This window comes from Diorhabda carinulata, chromosome 1 (genome assembly GCF_026250575.1).
Source record: "Diorhabda carinulata isolate Delta chromosome 1, icDioCari1.1, whole genome shotgun sequence".
Lineage (NCBI taxonomy): Eukaryota > Metazoa > Arthropoda > Insecta > Coleoptera > Chrysomelidae > Diorhabda > Diorhabda carinulata.
In genome coordinates, this window is record NC_079460.1 from 6,190,364 (window position 1) to 6,210,052 (window position 19,689).

General features: G+C 30.5%; 1 protein-coding gene across 1 annotated transcript in view; it reads right to left on the reverse strand.

Annotated features, from left to right (window-relative positions):
- LOC130900500 (latrophilin Cirl) overlaps positions 1 to 19,689 on the reverse strand; it is a 267,383-nt gene that overhangs the window by 209,002 nt on the left and 38,692 nt on the right. The gene's annotated exons all lie outside the window — the stretch shown is intronic.

Below are 19,689 nucleotides of genomic sequence, written 5' to 3' on the forward strand. Positions count from 1 at the left end.
TTTTTGTTTAAATGTTTTTACACTTTACGGTTTTTTTATTTGGATGGAATTACCTGAACTTCTTGTAGTATTTTTTGTATTTAAGGTGACTCTAGGTCTGTATTGTAGGTTGGTGATTTATCAAAACTTTTTTTAAATAATTAAGTCAATGGTACAATAACATAAATGCGTTCATAACAAAAATATTATTCTCAAAAATCATAACAAAAATATTATTCTCAAAAATTGAATTAACAAAGAAAAAAGAAAAATTCAGAAATATGGAAATAATAGATAGTTTAAATATAAAAATCGTTTTTTCATGTTTTGAAAACCAATTAGGATATCAACAACATTCAGCACTTTTTGCTAGTTTGTGAACCAGGGACAGAGGAGAAACAGGAAATAACAACTTATTTGAAATTTTCGAATTGTTTTAGGGAAAATCCTACCATCAATTTAAGAAATTTATAAAACTATGCAGCGATATCTTAATATAAATCATATTATACAGTTTAAACTGAAATTTCCACAAACATTGCAAGACGACGACAAAACAAAACATTTGGAATGGTTTATGGACACAATGGGAGATATTAAAACATCAGAATTTGAAAAAATGTGATGTTAAACGACGAAGCAACGTTCTGTACAAATTGGAGTTATTGCCCAATTGATACCCCCACTGGGGCATAAAATCTTAAAGCCAGTATTCCCAAAAAATTACACTCTGGTATTGGATATTTAGGAAACAAAATGTTGGCATAGAAACTTTCAGTTCCTAAACAATTTAAGCGCTACGACAAATGTGTCGAACTATATCGAGGATCCATATAGAGGTTTAGTCCAGTGATCACAGCTTCTGACCCACAAAAATTTAAAAAAAAGTAAATATTCCCAGACCAGATTCGAACCTAGGACCTCCAGTTTGAATGCACGGAGCATTGAAACTGAGCTGTCAGCGACATAAATGTCACTGTCGTATATCTATTTTTTAATGTACTGTGGTGTTTGAAACAAAATAAATTTGTCTCCAACTTGTGAACATTATTATGCATTTAGATTTCTCAGAATATATTTTATGTAAAATCATGTTAAAAAACCAATTAAAAATGGTACAGAAAATGAAAGTGACTTTTCTTTATATCACCAGAAATTAGAGATGCTGCTAAATTGCCTCATCAAATTTATTGATGGAAAATTCAAGTAAAGTATATAATATGGTACCTTATCGATTTTGAACCGAACAGGAATTATTCATAACTGAACTAATATCATACTCTTCTTATATTGACACCCGATATTTGTTGAACATATACATATATTTTTGTGTTGATTATTATAGAGATATACGATTATTATAATTTTTGATAACTATGCAATATAAATGAATACTTGATGCATCTAAATATTCTTAATTTCAGGTCTCTTCTGTTTTAAAATTAGTTTTTTCAATAATTTGGAAGAAAGGTAAATTTTGACGTATCGACTTTTCTTTAAGTCTTTATTAAAATATGATATTGACACTGACAATTTGCTTATTTATATTATTGAATAAATCACCTTCATCATGAATATCAAAATAAGAATAAAATCAACTTAGAACTTTGTTCTAATAAGAAAAATTAATTTTTCCTTGGTCCCTACATCTCAAATATATTAAATTTTTTAGAATTTACAAAATAGAGCTATAAATTCTACTTAAGTTATTTATTTTATCTTTCTTCTAAATTATTAAGAGAACTAATTGTAAAACAGAAGAGACCTAAAATCAACTACATTTAGATGCATTAATATATCAAAAGGTCTAAGAAATTAAAGAAATTTAAATAATGATATATTGTATGAAATATTTGTTAGAATGAAATAATACTGTTTCTAAGAACGTAAAAAAAGTTCCAACAAAAAAACTTCAAAAATATTTAGTAGTCGTGTATAAAATATAGTATTCTACTAGCCTATAATCCTTTGTTATTCACTCGATGATTTATGTGAACATCACCTCTTGAATTATTGAATTTATTCTAAGATCATTATTAAATAACACCATATAGAAATGAATAGCAAAATTTTTGGAACATTTCTTTCTTTCAATACGTCAGTCAATAAACTTGACATATATTGAATAAATGTAAAATGCTTAATATCAAGTCTCAAGAGTATATATTTGTGCACAAAATATTCATTTTTTCGTGGAAATTATAGTGCTTTATTCATTTATTCATCATTGTGACGAAAGTAACCTTTTTCATCAAAATAGAATACATTTATTTCAAGTGTTTAAATAGGATTGAGGCAATTAAGTACCTCAAAAGTCAAACAAACAATGAATCAAATAATGTGAAAAGTAACATATGCCCATAACAATTTATTAATACACGATTTTTTGCAAATAACTAGCTTAGGAATTTTTCGCCTTTAAGTTATTTTTTTATCAATAAATTTTGTTGTTGTGAAATTTCGGTGACAGCTAATTGGAAGCCTTCTGAATGTATTGGTCTAAATACTTTGTAATAAACAACTGGTAATAAACGCTGGTAACAATTTAACATATCCGCCTACAAAAATTAAAATAACAATAAAAATTTTTAACCAAAGTAGATTTGAAAAGCTGGTTAAATAGCTTCAGATTTTATGTGTGTTTTCAATTTAAATGAGTCGCACTGTAGACTGTACACTGATGGCATAAACATTTTAGCATACAGTAATTAAAATATTACTGCCGTTTCTGAATAATAATGTCGCTAAATAAACTGGAATTTAATGTTTAATAATTCCTATTCAATAAACTGATACAAATATTTGTTTTCCTATTATTGAAATAATGCAGTGTTATAGGTGCTCTAATCATAGTTCAATAAACAAGAGTGTACTGAACAGGAGATATTTAGATATTTAAATTAAAACAACAGAAACATACGTCAAAACTAGCATTTGTATTATGTTAAGTAGTTATTTGCTTGCCCGGATGTCGCTTGTATAATCAAATGTGTTGTTTTCACTGCCAATAAACGCGCCTCTTAATTTATAGCAAAATCAATAGCTACAACGAAATTTTAACTATTGAATACGCCATAGTTAAAGCATATCATATGTGTATCACTTTATTCTTTAATCACTTCGTATCTGAAGCAATTGGGATATCTCGTTGAATGACTATTTGGAGCATATATATTCAATTTTTTCTTTATGCACAAAATCTGCTGTACAATCGTACTGCTGTACAATCGTAACCTGTCAAAGCTTGGAAGCTAAAGCGTGAGATCATATAATGAATAAATTCTACAAAATAAGGGTTGAAGCAAAGAGTGGAAAGATGAATTAACCAAAGAGTAGGAAGTGATTATAGAAACGTCGTAAGTTCTATCTAATATTGATACAGTGTATGGGATAAACCGTTAAAATGCTCAGACTAATTTAATTTCAAAATTTCTTGAGGTATTTGAAAAGGAAGCGTCGACATAGTAGTAAGTGGTACTTATTTTTTTTTCCAGCGCTCATAATTCTGAATACATTAAAAATTTATAGAATATATTTGTAATTATCAAATGTGGTATCAACAAGAACGATGTCTGTTCTGTTTTATTCAATTTTGATTCGAGTCGGTAAGCATCAAAGAAATGGTGGATGGATGGATTAGTGGAGTTCCAATATCTTGGAACAATTCTCGAAAGAAGGCGCGGCAAAATCAACCGAGGTGTGCGTCTGCTTCGTGACAATGCTTCGTTTTCCAAGACTACTATACACGAATGTGGCTTCTCAGATATTGAACACCCACTATATTTATAGCCCTAATCTGGCCCCGATATTTTTATAGTGGCATAGAAGCTTTAGTCAGACGTTCTAAAAAGCGCGTGGAAATAAAGGGAGAATATAATGACAACTACTCACAATTTTTTTTTATTTTTGACCTTTCTTTCTATGCTAGGACCGCACTACGTATATAAGTGACAACTGCCCGCTATAAACTAGTGATTGCAAGCCGGTAGTATTTAGTAGAATCATTTCATCTATATCAGTTATTCTAAACCAGGGATTCCCAACCTTTTTTCCGTCACGGCACATTAATTTTAATCCTCATTTAGCCACGTTACACTTGATTAGCGTATTTCAATATTGCGTTTCATTACGTTACACATACTGTTATATAGTATGAAATGGTAATACTTACAATTGATAATAGATAAAAGTGTTGCAAGTTTTATCAGGAAAAATTACCAATGAAAACTAAATAAAAAAACCTAAAGTTAAGTAGCCAAATATTTTAATATTAAGAGGAAACAAAATCATTACAGGACAAAATAAAATTCAATAAAGTTTATTTGGCATAATAGGTGTGAAAAAAAAACCAGTTAGATATTTGTGCCTGATGTTCCTTCATTACAAGATCCTTTTTTGGTTTAACTCATTTATCAGAGGGATCCAAAAGGATGCAATATCTAAATTTACTTTAGTTTTCTTTAATTTTGACTTCAGCTTCTTCAACTAATTTACAGTACTGCAGATTAAGACCACGATCATTTTTGACATCAATCAGTTCACTCTCTTCATCAGCATGCAGTTTTATATGCAGAATCAATGAAAGGATTTCTCACCCAGTCCATTGAAGATACATCAAGAGATGGAAAATATTTGTTGCTGCTCTAAACCTTGGTCAAAATAAGACTATAGTTGACTGGTTTTGCAATAAAATACCAAGTACATAAATTTTTTTTCATAGTATAACGGAAGGTATCTATCTACCTTTGTGAGATTAAAATGTGTAAACATGTAAAACAAACCTCATATGTTGGTAGAGGAGTCTGCATTACCAAAAACTAGTTTTTGTCTAATTAGAATTACCACTATTGCACCCATATTTCATTGAAATTGCTAACTTTATAAATGGTATAAATATTATTTTCTCAAGAAACCGCGTTAAGTTCGTATACAATCGCTCAATCCGTATAATTGATTTAACAAATGTATAGAACTTCTTGTTCTCACCATAACTAATTCAATGCATTAGAAAGGGGATGTCTCATTCAGACATAAATTAGCTGATGAGTTTTCGACGTCATATACGAATTGATAAGGGAACAAAATGAGTAAGATACAAAATACAAAGAACAAATTAGGAGCAGTAAATTAGTATTCACTAAATCTTAATGACTCATTTTAAATATCCGTTATAAAGTAGACGATTGAAGTTTTCCTATATATTAAACTGCTAAATATTAGAAATATTTTTTTTTTGTCTAATTTCGTAATCCACTATTTATAAATAGAAAAGTAATAAAATTCAACTTAGCACCACATCCAAAAATGGAATCTATATGTTAAAAGGAAATCAAAATGTGGATATAAACGACCAGTAAGTTTGGAATAAGGAATTGAGTGAATTTTTGTTAGATACATATTATTTGGAGATATCGTTAAAATTAGTTGACCATAGAGAAAACTTGGCCAAAAACGATTCTTTCATAGTTTTCTCAGACAAAGTGCATACCTTTCTGGAATATCGTTTTTTCTGAGCAGGTAAATATTTTCTGAGGTAAGCTAGACCCCATTGAAACTTCTCAAATTTTATTGGATATACTTTTTCAAGCCTCTTCAACAATTTATTCAAAGTAGGCACTTTTGTTTTCCTCATATATATTTCAAGTTTGCGCCATGTATTGATCTCTTCCGTTTATATTTTTTTCGTTTTATCCTAAATATAATAGAATTATCCACAATTTTCCTTAATTTTGAGGTTGGCAATTTGATTAAAATGTTATTAAGGTTGAAAATATATTATTCATAATTGTAGATGCGATGGCTGATTTTGATACACACATATAAAGTAACAAAAATACAATGCTGATAAAATACACGATCTGTTAATCAGTTTGATTCAAATAACTAGCAGCAATATGCCCATTTACCTTTGAATTTTTATGCGTTCCCCTTTGCGTGGAAAATTTATAGCATTTGAGGCACCCATACGAGGCTTAGTTATAAAACAATTTGATAGTTTTTCACTTATTACCATCACCACGTTACTATATACCCATCCTCTATCTTAACAATGTTCCATGCGAACTTGTAATTGTTTGAAACAGTCTCTTTCTGTCATTTAGTTTAGGACACTGCTGCTTTCTCTTTCACAACATTAACAGACTCAAATATTTTTTTATTTCAATGTGGATTTAACACTTTAACAGCTGTAGGTTTGGATTTGGCGTGTACTGGATATTGAGGTCAAGAGCTCAACCTTGTCGGATCATAACTGGAGAGGTTAAATACAGCATATATGTTATATAAATATACTTTTCAGTATACATGTACAACTGAGAAGACAGCATGTGATCTTGACCAAAACTAGTTCTGCAAATAGTATTTATATTTTGTGTTGCAATAAGTAACACAGTGTAAGTAAGTCTAACAGTTTTAAAATCTGTTACGTAAGTCACATGTCTACTCAGCCTCCACCGAATGGGTGGTGCCATTAAGTTCCTGGTCAGATTGTTAGAATGGTTACTAAGCCTTTCAGCGTATTTTTGGTATTTTGAGTTGGATGTCTTGATTAGTTACATTATTAGGTATATACAAATGGGCATTTGCAATACTATGAACAGATTTGGACTGAAGTCTTTCTAGAATTTCGAGGTTGGATTTGGACGCTGCGCTCCAAATATGTATCCTATTACTCCATAGTGGTTGCAGAATCCCTTTATAGACCAACAAATTCTTGTTAATTGACAACTGTGATCGACGCCCTATTATCCAATATAGTTCACTGAGTCTCAATCCTAATTGTTTACTCTTGGTGAGTATGTGTGTTCTTCAGATAAGTCTGCAATCCTGATGTATTCCTCAGTATTTGATTTGCTCTTGTTTTTCTAAGGAATGAATCTCAGTGACATGCACCATGTGATCTGGTGAATATTCAAATAAACTCACACGTCATAGAGGCATGCGCACTACTTCTGTAGCAGCGTCAGCATAATTTAATAGCTATAACTAATAGCATATTTATCCTAACAATTTTTCTATTGTATTGCATTTAGCGTTCAAACGTCAGTATTAAAATTTGTCGTATCAGTTCAATTGTTTTATTTTTGTTAAAGAAAAAATAATTTTTTTCAAATTTAAGCTTCTGTGCAAAAGTATCTTTTTTCCCATTTGATCATATCTATTTGAGAATTACTTCCAAATATCTTCAATGACTGAGACGGATGATTGTATTGAAATGATTTCTTATATGCACATAAACTAAGTATTAATTATACACAGTTACTACCGGCATGCAAACACTAATTTATGGCGCTAGAGTAATTGAAAAGTAAAAATTTTCCATTCATCATCAGTTACTCAATATATCCTTTAAATTACATAGATAGAATAATGGTAGTACAAACATTTGATAAGCTTCAGTCAACTAATGTAGCTGTATGTACAGACATGCATTTTCAATAGAAAACATTAAAGATCCACCCTTGCAATTCAGTAGAACTGATCAAACTATAATCTTAAGAAATAGGACCGTTATTTACCTGCTTTTAAACTTCGCAAAATAGGCTATAAATTCAATTTCATTGTGTTTATGACTACCCTTGAACAATTTAATCACTTCAATCGCCTTTACCTGCATCAAAATTTTGCAGCTTGGGACACTGTTTCAGTCGGCACTGGTTGGGCTAGAATCAACACGGACTTGCGTGTTAGCATCATGTAAAAATTTATCAACGTTTATCGAAATAAATCAGTTTTTGTGACTACAGTGTTAAGTAGATATTTGTAGTAATAAGAGAATTGATGGTTTGACGTAAGACTGAATTTTCAAACGTTTATACAACACTTTCGCTACGGTGATAAAAATTTTCTGACAGATTAATTTATAAAAATTGTTTTCGTTGTTGTGTAGATATAGAGAAAAATTAAGTGAATATTTCCCTAAAAGTGCTCCTTTCCATGGAATAACTTGTAACTGTTTTTGAGAAGTGGCCATATGAGAAAGGAAGATGCTGAATACCTGAGATCGTCATTTACCCCAGAAATGGTTAATAAAATCTGTGCCCTTAATGTCAAATAAAAAAATGGAAATATATGGAAGGTCATATATGAAAAAGATATCTGCAACATTGCTTATTGACGATAGAAAGTTCAAATTCAAACCAATGTGCAATGTTGAGATATCTTAGAACGTTATCCAAGTAAATTATATATTAAACTTGGGTATACCATTATACCCATGAAACAAAAATAGTATAAATAATGGGATTCATCCAAGGAATGTGCCAATTAGATCAAGATCACAGTGTTTTGGGATTCCGAACGTTTAATCCTTATTGATTATTTAGAAGAATAAAATATTAACTAGTCAACATTGTGCTTTCTGACACGTTTTAATACCGAACTTAAGAAAAAAGGATCACATTTTTTTATGAAAGGAAATTTGGTCCATGGGGACTGATTTTATATAAATGCAGAGACAAATGCGTTGGCATGGAGTAAGATAACGTACAAGGTGATGCAAGATCTTATCAACAGCATGCACATATGAACCTAAACAGATGTATTTATGCAAGATTTCCCACTTGCAACATCATGAGTTTGGGGTCATTTTATATTTATATTTTAAGTTGAAACTCAATTCAAGAAATTCAATTAATTTTTATCCAACAACTACACAAATGCCAGTCTGATCAGCTGACGGACTGAAGCCTTTTGCAAAACTACCTTTTTTGGTATAAATCCAACTTTCTTTTTGGTTGGGGATATTTGTTGCTAGCATTTATTGACTTATTTTGTGAAATTGGTAACTAAACAAAAAAAGGGTTAGTTTTGGTTCGTGGTAGCTATGTTGCAACAGCAAGAACCTTGCAGAATGTCAAACAACGTACAAGATTGAAATGTGAAATATTTTGACCAGGAATTGAAAGAAATTTTTTGCATGTTGTCTTCCTCCTTATTAAGAGGCTAGCATGTACTTTGATTTACACTGATTTTTCTATAGCTATTTTAATTTCATAAAATAGAAAACGTGTCGTATTATACAGTAGGAAAAAATGTTAATTTTCAAAATTCACACATTTGATAGGATATTTAACTAATTTTTGGAAATAGTTTTAAATTAACATTCATTACATAATAAATACACTTTGCTGGCTCCAAAAAGAATATTTCAACATCGGTGTTAATCAAATACTAGAAAATAAATTAACATAACCGAAACTGAATTGTATAAATGGTATGTAGTGCTATACAGTGTTAATCATCGCGCGCTGCTCTACACGATCCATTTTGACACCGATTTTTGATCGTCTCGAATTCAACTGCTTTAGAATTATCAGTTTCTAGGGTAAGTCCGTACATAATAGGTTACAATGTAACCTTGGAGTTTATATTTACTACAAAAAATATACATAAATAAGTTGAAAAAAGGCAAATATGTTTGTTTTAGGCTCTTATCCAATCTGACAACCAAAATTTGTGGAATATCTAGAAGGTTTTAACAGATATTGAAAAACTCGTAAGACATCCTTCTCGATATTTCTAAAAATATCTTTTATTCTGCTACAGAACTGCCTTTATAAAAAATGTGATTAAATAACTTCTGCCACGCACTATTTCCAAGAAGTTATACGACATGCCATTAGTAAAATCGCCATTTTACATGTTTCCGACAAATGAGTAGAAAAACCTAATTTTAGACATATTACACAATGCATACAATAAAACGTATTATGAGAAATATAAATCACAACCATTTTTTATGTGTAGAGGCGGACTCAGCTAATCTGTAATATAATTATGTGACAATGTTTCAAATACGTTGAATTTCCCAAGATATTATTTTCATAAAATTACTAATTTTCCTGTTGTGTGTACAATTTCAAAACGACCGTTTCAATATGGTTTAGAATCGAAAGGGTGTGTCGGAAACGCAGACCCATATTTAATTGTTTTATTAACAATTTTAAACAGGATATACAATAGAACCTGCAACTCAGCTATTACCTTCCACAGAACTTCAGACATTTGTGTATTCTACCCTAGACGACCTTACTCAAACTTTTCCCATAAAATACAAAAAAGCCGATTCCTATCTCCATCAGTAAACCTAAAAAATCAGACCCATAAATTAGCTACTTTAGTCGTATTTATACGAATGTAGTTTTTTCCTAAGTGGAATTTTTTTGGAGACTACAATCGATCCATGAGCAATTTTGTTTTGACTGAATTCAACTAATTCTACTGTTTGTTATTTAACTAACATTCGTTAGATAACCAACACCCAATAAATGTTTGGTGTATCATTGACTAGTAGTATATTTCTTCCAATATCAATTGCAGAAGACAGTTTTACGAGGAACAATCAATATTTCATGAATACGCACGGCACTCATACCAAATTAATAAATGAAAACTAATGTTTACTCCCCGTATAAAATTCTGTGAACATCTAACAAAGCGTCAGTCCACGTGGACTCATCATCTGGACTAGTCACGAAAGAGGTTGCTGCGGATCTTTCACAGAAGCGAAAAACATGTAAAGAAAAACTGATATCAGTTGACAAAGCTAATTAAGATTTTATACGTAGGATAATTCAGAGTTTATATAAGGAGAACAGGGTTGCGACATTAGAGGTAATACAGCAAAAGGCAGCAGATTATCCAGAATACAATTATACCAGTTTAGAAGCATTGCGTCAAGTTTTGACAGCAACTGGTTTTAAAAAAAACTGAATAATAGACAAATGGGGTACAAAAAGGTCTCAGTTCACGTCTGGTACCCTGCTTAAACCAAACTCCCTTACAGGCAGGTATATTTTACTCGTCTATTTACGTTTTATAGTTTAATATTCAGTTGTAGCAAGTTAACGACGTTTAGTATTAATTTTTTTTTCCAAGTTCCAAGTAGGACTACAATTGAGTGCATCTGTCTAAATAACGGCGTATAATGCCGTCCAATTAATATTCTTTCGATTACCTTTTAACGAATACTTTCTCGCATAAGATACATATTTTTAAAATAATAGATTTATAAAATGAGGTATCTACGCCTATGGTAAATCAAATAAAATTGTCGGCAATTATATTTTCGATGGCCGAAAATATGTTTTTAAAAACTTTATTAAACTCAAAATAACAATCATTTTATAGAGTTGAATGAACAAAATTCATTAAAAAGTTATTTACAACATTCGTATTTATAATAAAATAAATGCTGACAAAGTGTTTATGATATTTAATCCTATTGCGTTTTATTTAAAGAATCTTCTGGAATTTTCTCCATGTAACTCGGTATTTATATGAGTTTTTATAATTTGCGATTGATATTGGAAAAACTATACTATAGTCGAAATAATGTTTTTAGTCAAGTTTTAACATAAAAAAGATATTTGTGCTGATACTTTCAATTCCATTGCAGACTATACAAACTTATTAGAAGGGATAAGAACTTGTAGTGACGAATTGTGTTTGTTTGCTTGTAATGTGTCCGTGGAAGCTATAAAAAATGTATGAATTCAAAATAAAATATTTCACAGCGTCAATCTTGTTATTCATTACACATCTCGTTCATGTTCTGTTTCATAATTCATGAAATTAAATATGATTTAAATGCTTTCCGATTGATTTGAAGCGTGAAAAATTAGGACTAGAGCAAAGCTCAGCTTTTTATGTTACTAGAAGAATTTCTGAATATTTTAAAATCAAGCGAATGTTGTTTATGCAGAATGTCCACACATTGCATAAAAACATCTAGTAGAGATTTTGGATTCGTAATTGACTGGAAAAACAAAAACATATGAAACATCTGACGATATCGATAAATTTACGGACGGAATTGAATAAATGCTATATTTAAATTGATTATAAAGTGAAAATAAGTTTCATATTACGGTATTGTCGATAAATAGGTGCTGGTACATTTAGAAAAATAGGTACTGTTACAAGTTTATGTACAAACCTATACATTAAATTTTTTGTCTGCTCTGAAATTCATTACGTCTAAAAAAAGTGTGTCAAAAGTTAATGATATTGCTGAATAAGATTGTAAAGATAGAAATTCACAAATCAATGCTCATTTTTTATTTATCACAGTTATGTACATTTTTGTAGAAATATTGGGTTAAAAATTCTGTTCATCCTTCTAGCATAAACAATTCAACATATTCTGGGTCACCTTAAATGATCTGTCTATGTCTACATAAAATTATTAATAATTAATACTGTATATTTCGAGGGTCAGCAAGTAACAAGTGGTGTGACTAAATTATTTAATCAGTACAATGAAAATGGGATTTGTTAGTAGAACGAACCACTAAGGATGGGAAGTACTATTTATACATACCACAATATTTCATCTACATTTACAGAAATGAAACATTTACTGTAATTATTTCTGTTTCAAAAATATTAGATATGAATTTTAATTTTTCTACCTTCCTAACTTCATAAATATGAATTTCTTCCTCAACTCTAAAAATGTCGTCAGATTATTATCAATCACATCTTTCTTCCCGCGGTCATCGAATATTTATTTATTAGATTCAAATACCAAATGTCTTATTTCAAATTAAAAATTAAGTAGAAAGTGTGAAATAAATCATATTAATTAAAAATAATTTTATAAATGTAATTTGATTCAATGTTATTCTGAGAGTTTTTCTACTAAATACAGAAACTGATTGTAAAATATTTGGTTTTGAATTCGTACATATTATATACATATACACCCCACGAAAATTATCGCATCACTCATTGTTTTTTAAATATTTTAAATGTGTTGCCTGTTTTTCGAATTTTATTATTATTACGAATTAAAACACCAATATAGCCACCACCAAAGCTTTCAGTTTGACAAAAAATAACCTGACCGTTCACCACGTCGCCTATATTACGAGCAGCCAACAGATCTGCCTAATTCTTAACGCGTTAACCTAAAATAACGATCATCTACTACCTAAATTACCCTTCCAGGGCCTTGTCCGGGTCTTCTGGTTAGCTGCCCCGTTTCTGGGTAGCGAATAACAACTATGGATATGGTGCTTTGATGAACTTCAATTACTCCGGCGACGATGAGCGCGATGATTCTAGCCGCTTCTTCAATCGTCACATGTCTTGTTAAACGTTGAGGCACATCCATTATTAACAAAATAAATTTGAATTTTCACTATACAATAACACAATTTGCTCAGAAAGTTCTCGATCTCAATGCATTCTCCAAGACATAAATGATTTACTCGAGCATTTTTTGCTTCCAGAAAGATTTGTAAGACATTGTGACATTTTTTTGCCAATGATAAGAAACCAGAAATATCTATCAAGTTGATGAATATACAGATTGTCCCAAAAAACTAAAATTAAGTATTAAAAATATCCTAAAATACCAGTGATGCCATAATTTTTGTGGTCTGTATATATATAGAGGAAAAAAAAATAAATTTATGTATATATATATATATATATATATATATATATATTATATGGTTTTCTTGATAAACTTTCATATCATATATAATACTGAGATGTCTGCCCTATTTAGTCAGCATTACAACCATTACATGGTATGTGATATATAATATTACTTCTTTTGTTTTTGGGTGTTTTAGATTTCAGTTAAGTGGAATATTTGGATAATGCATTATGTCCTTTGCGACTTATACTAATATCAGATTTATTGAAGTAATTCGATAGTTGTTGGGAATGTCCTTGTACATATGGTAATGAAAAATGTTTTGTGTTTGATGTTTAGATTCTGTTTTGTTGCGTTATGGGAGCTTCCATATCAAGTGTTATAGCTCAATTAGTAATGGAAGGTTTTGAGGAAACTGTGTTGCAGTTTGGCTGATAGACCTATCCAACTATCAGATCCTGAATTTAGATGCTTAGGTATTCAAAAATCAAAAACTGCATTGAAAAAATAATTAACCGGAAAAATGATAAACAGCATATTCAAGAAAAGGATAAATTGATACTATAATCAATTAAGAAACAAAACATCAAAACATAAAACATTTGTCCTCACCATGTATAAGGACAACTATAAAATTCTTTCAATAAATATGATATTAAAATAAATCATAAAGGAGATAATAAAACAAAAGAAGTAATATTATATATCTAGTTCCATGTAATGATCGTGACGCTGTCTACATAGAGCGGACATCTCAGTATTTAGAAAATAGACTAAAAGGTCATCAATACGATGAAAAAAATATAGCTGCTTTAACGAAGCACGAAATATCAAAAAAAAAACATATATTCAATTATAAAGATTCAAAAATTCTTTAAACGGAAAGGAGAATTTTCAGAAATGGTTTACATACAAAAAAACGAGTCAATAATAAAAAAGACCTAAATAATTTAAGTAATAAAATTTATAGTTCTATTTTATAAATTTTGATACAACTATAAATAATTTAATAGTTGATTGCTACATATTTTTGATATATGACAAACTAAAGAAAAATTAATTTTTCTTGTTAAAACAGATTTTTATTTTGATATTCATGATGTAGGTGATCTATTGATTAATATAAAAACGTAGATTGTCAGTGTCAAATCATATTTTGATCAACACTAAATGTAGTCGAAACGTCAACATTATATACTTCTAAACAAAATTTTAATTAATAAAAACCTAAAATCAAGATAATTGATCAATCAATATATACTTCCGTGCAAACCTTGCAGAAACAGTGCAGAAGCCTGCTTCTGCCAGCTCCTTCAGAACACATACCAGTTTTCTCTTTCACTGCTTCATGGGACCAAAAAAGGAGAAATACACCATTAATCACATTTCCATTAAGTTTGGTCATTTTCGATGACATTCAAAATATCAATACAATGATTGTTTTAGGCACACTCCTTTTGCATGTTAAAATTGTCATGTAAAATTTTCAGTCTTCATATAATTTCTGTTTCGTCTATAATATGAAACTTTTGGGCTGTTTTATGCAGTATTAATATTTTAATCGATTATCAATTATCAGTTTTAACCTCTTTATTTTTGATTTATTACTGTATTATGACACTAACTACTACTAAAAAACGAAAATGCCGATTGTCTGGAAGAAATGATTTGTTCCTTCCATAAATTTTACATTCAGCTAAAAATACAGAAGCAAACATACAATATGTATTTCTCAAACCCCTTATTCACTTCCTTCTTCGGATATCCTTCAGTGTGACCAAGCATTCTGTCCGGCGATATAAATAAATATCCTCTCAACGAAAACAGCTTCAATGCTCATTATTAAGTTTTGCTGGAAGTCCACAGAATAGCTTCGAATTATACCGTTGAAACAGCACGTGCAAAGAATTATGCACAAATCGACAATTAGTACTGGACATTGTTGAGCTATATTTTGCTGACGGGATTTGTACTATTCGGAATCTTTAATTATTGGAATTTGTATGTTATCATTCGTTAAATTTGACGAGAAATGATAAAATATTTTGATTTCTGCTATCTTCAATCTCGCTATCTCTTACATTCCGCCAAGTCTGTTCCTCTTTTGCTTGTAATCTTTCAGGGTGTAAGTTTATTACAACGGAGATTTTCTACATTGTTTCTGTTATATCTTCTGTTCAATAAGTTTTGTCCATCGATGAGAATAACACGATTTTATGCATTGAAAGAAATTTTATTATTCATTATACTCTCCCTGAACTTCAGTGCGCTTGTTCGAATGATGTTCTAATTTGGCAGGGATTGCCATCCCTGGAGTGAGAATCTGGAAAATAATGAACGGCCTTCCATGGTTGGTATTACCTCTTCATTTGAAGGAAATCCTTTTGTACATATGAATTTTTTCAAGATCTAGAAAATGAAGTGGATGTTGCGACGGTTCTTACTTTCATTCATTGATTTTCAGGATACTTTTTCTGAGCTCCGCAGGAGTGTGCATGGAAAATTTTCTTTTGCGGACCATGTCTTTTTTCACTTGATTTACCAGTATGGGGGTGGTAATTCAAGAGAATAATTTCTTTTGTATAAAAAACTAAACCCTTCTTATCAAATTTTGTACCCAGCTCGCATTGGAGATGAAGTACCTGTTTCTCTAAACTGTTTATTCTCTTATTCCAATAAAAGGCGCATATCAATGTGTTTTTGTGTGGTCTTTCCTCTCCCGATAGTCTTCAATGTGACAACTTTTAAATACAGTAGCCCAAACTAAGAATGCCGGTACTATACAATATTCAGGTTGATCGGCCTACATTAAACTTCACTTACCAAAATTATCTTTTATAAGTTTATTCCAATGTATTGAAAGAACCCTTGGGCGGGCAGAAAACTCATTATAAACTCATCAAAAAGCATCAAAAGTATTATTCACTCAAATTGAACAGACTTAAGAAGTAAATTACTAAGCATCATAAACAGCACTGCTGCACTATTCTGCAAAAATTTTAACTGAAGTTACCTTTTCAGAGGTGTGAATATAAGAGAGGTTTCATAACAGACAAACTAGGTCGGATTCTTCGGACTTCCAATATGGTTTGCCATACACTGACATCATGACAGTTGTAGAAATTGACATTTAATTATAGGTGGGAAAATAAATAATCAGAGGTACAAAAGGCAATAATAAGAACTTCATCGATGCGTCGAATTCCGAATCAGGTTAGTAAACAATCGTATGCGCACTTCCAAAATTGTCGTTAACTCGTGGAGTTAAAGAATCGGTCCTAAACTCATTCGAGATGGAACTCGTGAAAGTAGTAGAAATAGAAAAGCAGAAAATAATCAATCAAATAAACAAATTAGAACATGACAGGAAATTGGGGCGTGGATAAATTAGGTCCCAGCACGTATATAGGTTTCTATATAGGTCAAGACCCTCCCAACCATTTTATCAGTTTCTCGATATTGAGGTGTTTAATCTCTTTTATTAGAAAAAAGCGGAAGACTTACCTATAAATAGTTACAAATATCTCAAATGGGATGAAATATTCATTATTTCATTAGTTACAAAAATGATGGGATCATATATGAACGACGAAATGAATAGTCTGCATTTAACTAAAAGAGTTTCATTCAACTGTGGCGGTTAACACCATATAATGTATATAATTGTACGTAAACAATTGAACGACCACGACGGCATCGAATTTACTTTTTTAGTTTTAGGTAAAAACAAATTTTGGGACAGTATTTCCCAGAAATCTTGATCCTCTCTTTCTTGAGATGAAATTGTCCCATATCTTAAGATGGGAATATTAGAATGAAAAAATATTCTTGTTGGGCAAACAGAAAAAAAACTTAATGGCAATGAAGCTTTCACGTATTTTTGAGTACATTAAGGGTTGCTAGAGAATATGTTATAGAAGATTTCCGCTCGGATCGTTCTTTCACGCCAAAACCCTATGACAATACCAGAAAAATCCGTAATCTGACCGACAATTAAGTTTTCATGCAACTGCTGAAACAGGAGTTCATCGAGTCCATACGAGCCGATTCATAAGATTTTTTACTTTTTTATTGAAGTCGTAAAATAGAAAGCGCCGATTATCCTGACGGCACTGACAGAAAAAGACTTTCAATACTGTTTCAAACGATGGAGGTATATAAGTTTAATGTGATAATGTTTATATTCCAGTTATATTAAAAGTTAAGTTCTTATCTAATTAATAATAAGTAGGACATGGAAAAGAAATAAATTGCTTTACTATTCACAATTCAGAGTTTTCATATAAAATTGTTTGTTCAAATTTATGAAATTATTGTAGTTTTCTCGGTTCTTAATAGGCATAGGAATGCAACAATTTTAATTAATCCAACATTTTCATTATATACAAATGAAGTTAATAAAAGCGTGTTACAATTTTTTTGCAATAATAAATAGCGAATTTTTAACTTCTATCTAAGATATATTGAAATTTAAATACCGTAATTTTGTTCTGTTTATTTTTGACAATTTATTGAACCGAAATGTATAATAATTAATTTTTCTTGACTCGATGAAACTGATAACGTTGTAGCAAAAAATAACTTCCCAAACAAAATATACCAACTTATAAATCTGAAGAAAATATTTTAATTCATTCTCATCATAATGCTTTGAGTGCGCTCCTGGTTAGAAAGGTGTGTAGTAACTATTTAAAGGAAATACGGCTAAATAATAACAGTTTGTTTCACGAGTAAAAGAATTTCTTATTAACCGAAATATAACACGAAACTGACAAGTAGAATAATTGTATTTTACAGCTGACACGTATACACAAACACAACGGTTACAAATATCTATCCAGGAACTATACGTTATGTTTTTCACTTATAAATTGAATAGATACCACGCTGAGTTCGCCGCTGCATATTGCATTTAATAGCTTTAAGACAAGTTTTCATTAAGGGAGTATGAAATTAATAGGAACGTAATTAGTACCAGCCGTTTCTATAAATTATAAAGAAACGCGTGAAAACTAAAATAGTATATACGCCCACAGGTTCTGGAAGAGTTACTAATTTGGTTAATACCTTATTAAATATAACTCCAAATATACAATACTCAACAAATAATTTGCACTGTGAAATGAATATACTACTACTGTACTAAAATTCACCAATGGGTAAAATATTTTAATTATTAACATATTAATAAAAAGATATTGTTCTTCTTATCTTTTGACTATTGCTGATTAAATTAAAAAAAAAACTATAATTTATGGTGAAAAATTGTCACAATTTACATTTTCGTGCGAAAACAGATCTGCAGTACGAGAGTTGTCTAAAAAGTTTCCGAACTCAACCTAAAGATTTCACAAATATAAGTTGCAAAATTTCTGTCAGCGTACATTGAGAGATTCTAACTAAAATTTCAGCCTTTTTGGAAGCGAAATAAAGATTTGTTTAAAAAAGGCAAATTAAAAGACTGTTGTTCTAATAAACTGGAGCAATTCGTATTCAACACTATTACAGTTTTTAAGCCAACTCTTAAAAAACAATATTTTAAGAACACTTATGGATTTACAAAAACGCCCACGAATTAGAAAAGCAAGGAAATCGAAAACGGAAATCGGAAAATTCCTATATATATATATATATATATATATATATATATATATATATATATATATATATATATACTCAATTTTGTCAACTGCTGTTTTGAACTACTTCCAGACTAGAAATCATTATCCGGTTCCCCACATATGCAGTCTGAGGAAGCAAACAAAAAAAACAGTGGCATGTCGTCATTTGAAAAATAAGGAACAAGTATTATAATATTTAACAGTACTAAATTTTATATTCATGATAAAATGGTGAATTTTACGTATCAGAAAATACGGGGTTTGTCGTTATTCATACTAAGATCGACCAGTAGTAGTTCATATCAAAATAAAACAGTAAACTGTAGAATAAGTTCAAAAAGTACAACAGGAGCTGGCGCAGGATTATTCAACTGGCACTAGATGCCTACCACCGCTAGGCTTTTGTACGCGAGCCTTTTAAATACAAATACTTTCCATTGAAAGATGTATGAAAATAAACGAAACTGCTACAAAGTCATTGAGTTCCCATGTCATCTAATCAAAACTTAGAAGGGACGAGGTCTTAGGCAAGAAGAATACTTTCACTTTGAGTTCCCGATTATTCGGAAACGAAAAGAGGCCAATCTACTCGCCAAGAAAGCATTTTCCTGGACCGGAATCTTTCTTTGGTATAGGATGGTACATTTATAAGAGAGAGTCACATGAGAAGCTAAAAACTGGAAGGGAATTCCTCTAACAGAG